This window comes from Tupaia chinensis, unplaced genomic scaffold, assembly GCF_000334495.1.
Source record: "Tupaia chinensis unplaced genomic scaffold, TupChi_1.0 Scaffold149964_1, whole genome shotgun sequence".
Taxonomy (NCBI): Eukaryota; Metazoa; Chordata; class Mammalia; order Scandentia; family Tupaiidae; genus Tupaia; species Tupaia belangeri.
This window is the reverse complement of record NW_006209805.1, coordinates 719,977-724,250: the sequence shown is the minus strand read 5'-3', so window position 1 is coordinate 724,250 and position 4,274 is coordinate 719,977. Positions and strand designations below refer to the sequence as shown.

At 70.3% G+C, this 4,274-nt stretch overlaps 1 protein-coding gene across 1 annotated transcript in view; it reads left to right on the top strand.

Moving 5' to 3' along the window:
* Positions 1-4,274, top strand: part of SBNO2 (strawberry notch homolog 2) — a gene marked incomplete in the record, with an annotated part of 40,961 nt that overhangs the window by 15,649 nt on the left and 21,038 nt on the right.

The window sequence follows — 4,274 nt, the reverse complement described above, 5'->3', positions numbered from 1 at the left end:
GGCAGTGAGACTGTCCTGGCCTGTAGGTCCCTCCAGCCCAGACTCCATGGCGGTCGGGGCAGCCTCTGCACGGGGAAGGGCGGGAGTTCGGCACGGGCGGCAGGGGTGGCTCCACCACGTGGGTGCTCTTCCACATGCCCTGCACCCCCCTCGGTGCCGTTCCCTGGCCACCCCAGCGTACAGCCCAGCCTCCAGAATGGGCCCTCCCAGTCGGGCAGCACCGAGGCCTGCTGGCCAGCCTCAGCTCCCCGTGCCCGGAGACAGGGAGCAACCCCGTCCTGGTAGAGGTCAGGCCCAGGCCGCAGACCCCACCCTGTCATCCACGCTGGCGTGCGGCAGGCGAGTCGGACCACAGGATCTGGACCTCCAAGCCCATGTTCCCCACTCGTGCGAGGGGCGCCGCCTCTGGGAGCGTGGACCAAGTGAGATGGGATGGCTTCCATAGTGACCGGAGTCCCAAGAGGGATGGGAGAGTACTCAGGTTCTGTCCCCGAGGACCAAGGCAGAGCTGGGGTCGCAGGGTCAGGCAGCCAGAGCCCCAGGAGCTGAAGAGGCCAGAGCAATCCCCAAGCCCGGAGGGCCCAGCCCTGCCGCAGGGAGGGTCCACCCAGGGAGGCAGGCTGGCCGGCCCTCTACCCTGAGCCAGGCAAGTGTGTGTCACCGTGGCACGTAGAGCTCTGAGCGTGGCCCAGGGTCCCCCAGCAAGACGTGTTGTCACTTAACTGCCTAGTTGTCGCCTTAGCTCTGCTGTAAGGTGTGTGTGCATGCTGAGAGTGAGACAGAACGGGAGCGGGAGAAACCCCGGGCTGGCCACGCCACAATGCCCACCTCCATTCCCCTGGCGTCTGGACACGCATGTGCGCCTGGTGACGTCCCCACTGCAGAGTCCAGGATGCAAACCGCACCGTGGGCCGTGAGGGACCCCTTGTTAACCTGCACCCGTGTGCTGCCTGAGAGAACTGCTCTTTCCTGAGCTGAGAATGCAAGTGCAGATGCCCCTCGTGCTCAGGGTCCCCACCACGCCCGGACGTCGCTCCCTGCCGGTCCGGTGCGGGCTGCTCGGAGACCCTGCCCTGTGGGGACTGGCAGCTCCAGTCACCTCCTCCGGACTCTGCCCTCAGGGCTGTCCTCGTCTGCTGTGTTGCCTGGGTGTCCCCGTGGGGGCTGTACGCCTGACGTCCCTGGGATGCTTCCCTCCCTGGTGTCCCCGTGGTGGCTGTGTGCCCGACGCCCCAGGACCTGCCTCTCCCTCCCCGGGCGTCCCCTGCCTCCCCGGTGTCCCCGTGAGGACTGCACTTGATGCCCCTGGGAGCTGTCTCTCCCCTCCCTGGGTATCTCCTGCCTCCCTGGGTGTCCCTCCTCCTGGGCATCCCTGTGAGGACCGACCCGGCACCCCCGGAGCTGTCTGTCTCTGTAGTGGCGAGGCCGGCCCAGGCTGTTCCGGCCTTGCCCTGTACCTGGTTGCCCGAGGGCAGCCTGTTCATGGAATGTGTGCGGCCACGCGCCCCGCGGCCCGTGCGCTGGCTGGGCTGGGTGTGCGCGTGTGGCCTTGGCCCTGTTCCACGTTAGTGGAGGCGCCCACGGGAAGGAGAACCGTGCCTGTGTGCAGCTCCGGTCCCCGGGTGGTGCGGCCATCACCCCGCTCCACCCTGGAGTGTTCCATCACTTCGCCACCTCCGGGGTGGCGACCACTCGCAGTCCTGGTAGCTGGGACCTGTGGGGGCCATGCTGGTGACTCCCCAGGCAGGTGTTGGCAGTTTCTGGCGTGCCCAGTCTGACGGGGAGTCTCAGTCCCATCTCAGGCCAGCCACTGGGTGCCAGCCCAGGTGCCTCGCGGGGTCAGGGGTCAAGGATGGCGTGGTGGCCTATGGCGAGGGCCGAGGACGGCGCGCTGTCTCCTAATAGCACAGTCCTGCTGGGCCAGGTCCAGCCTGCACCCGGCGGTGCCTTTACGGCCCGACCCCGGGGCGGCTTCGGAGACACGGTGGGCTCCCAGCCCCACCACCCTCTGAGGCCTCACGTCTCAGCCCAGGACTGGCCGCAAGGAAAGCCTGCCCCATGGTGGACTGGCAGCTCCAGCTGCCCCCCAGGGTTCCACCCACGGCACCCCCGCCCCAGGTGGTCCTGAGGGTCCTGGCTGCCCCCAGCCCATCCCTCACTGCTGGGCCGCTCTTCTGAAAGCCACCACACCCCTCGGCTCTCGCGGGCCGCAGGCGTCTCCAAGCACCGGCTGGCCCCTTCCCCACCTGCAGCCTTAGCCACTGCCAGGAGCCAGTGGCAGAGCCAGGCGTCCACCCCAGGCCCCCGGGCTGCAGCCCCCCGGGGCTCGGGGCCGTCTGTCTGTAACCACTCTGCCTGGCAGCCCAGGGGCTTCTGGGAAGCCGGGTGAGCTCAGGGCTCGGGGGAGTGCGGCACACGCCCCAGCTCTCCGCGGCCTCGCGTCGGCTCTGCTGCAGACGCGGGGGCCGGGGCCTGCCGCGCCCGGCCTCAGTTACCGGCACTGGGAGAGCGCGTTGTTACAGGAAGCCCCTCGGTGCGCCACTGGCCAGGCCCAGACCAGCCTCTGCCTCAGGGGCCAGGGGTGGGGAGGTGCTGGGGGTCCACCCCTCGGCTGTTCTCCATGAGCCAAAGCTGGTGCAGGCCAGGACTCGGGCGGCAGAGCCCCGGGTCCAGGTCCAGGTGGCAGGGCTAGCCCCCAACAGGCCGGGGAGGCTCCCTCCCATCCACTCAGGTCCTGCAGCTCCGGGCATCCCGGCCTCGGGCTCTTCATGGTGTCCCTCTGTGTCTGTGTCCTCGTGGACGCCAGCCCATGGGCTCAGGGCCCCGGGCCCCCTCGTCCGGCGCCCCCATGTTCAGTCAGCCTGCCTGCCACGGCCCTTTCCCGCATCCGGTCCCGTTCCAGGCTGCGAGCTCAGGAGCGGCGGTGTCTGTGGATGCAGCCTCGCCCCGACAGGAGCGCCGGGCACAGGCCAGCCCTCGGTCGGCAGTACCTGCTGCCCAGGGCGCGCGGCCTGCCCTCCACTGCTCAGGCCGTCCCAGCCTGCGTGTCGCCGAAGCGTAGCACTGTGTTGCCCGGTGGCGGTGGCCCTGAGGCCAGTGTCAGGAGGGGGCGCGCCGCGGGCCTGGCCCTGCCCACTCTGTCCTGCGCCGGGGCAGACTGTGAGCTCGGACTGTGGACAGCGCTGCTCCACACCTCGGCCGGCCGGGACTCCCGAGGACATACCGCCATTGCCTCCGCTGTGCCAGGTCCCCTCCTCTCATGCACTGGCACCTGCACCCACCCCTCTCACGTCAGGCCACCCCTGTGGAGCGAGGCCGCGGCTTTCCCGGGGCCTGTAGGGCCGAGCCCCTCGCTGCCCATCGGCCCTCGTCACCCTCTCCCGCCCGCTGTGACTGGCTGGGGACGGGCCCAGCGCGTGGCGACCTGCCCTGTGGCAGGGTGTGTCGGGACTCGTGGGGCCCCTGGCCTCCGTGTGGGGCCCGACGGTGTTCCTTGGAGTGGGCTGCCCCCCGGCCCTGCCCGGGCACCTCCAGGTGCAGTTCCCGCCCGGCCCTGTGTCTGTCGCCTTCGGCCCAGACCCTGGGCGCGTCCTCCATGGTCATGGGGAAGGGGAGGTGCTGCTTTGTGGGTCCCCTCTCCACGGCTGGGCCGCCTGTCCCCTCTGAGCCCGGGGCCGCTCGCACCCCAGCACCCCAGCACCTGCGGCTGCAGCGTGACCTGCCGGGGGGCCGGGGCCGGGGGCTGCCTGGCTGCCACTCGATCCTCACCCGGGCTCACAGCAGGAGGTGCCCCGAGGGCGTGTCCGTCTCCTTTCAGTTTGCTATAGGGTATGAGTGATCTCTGGAGAGACAGAGACAGCACGCTGGGGGTGGCCACGCTGCAGTCCCTTCTCCACTGTCCTCTGAGGGCTTGGGCGCACACACACAGGCACCCCCGGTGTCCCAGGCCACAGGCGGGACTCGCCCGTCTCGTCCATGTGGGGTCCTGCACCCTCACCTCTGTGCCTCCTGCGGTCCCCTTTTTCCTCCAGAGCAAAACGCCTGTCCTGGGACCCCAGCCAGGGCCTGTGGTGCTCTGAGGGCACCGCCCGCACCCACCTGAGGGGCCGTGGGGGCACCCCCAGAGCAGCAGCAGCCCGGGGAGGGGCGGGAGGGCCGAGGCGGCTCAGGCCCGTGCCCACCTTGGCGAGCCGCCTGCTGCAGTGCCCCAGGGGACGCAGGGCGCGACCCGGCCGGGCGGGCGCTGTTGACAGCCGCCTGCGGCCAGAGGACGC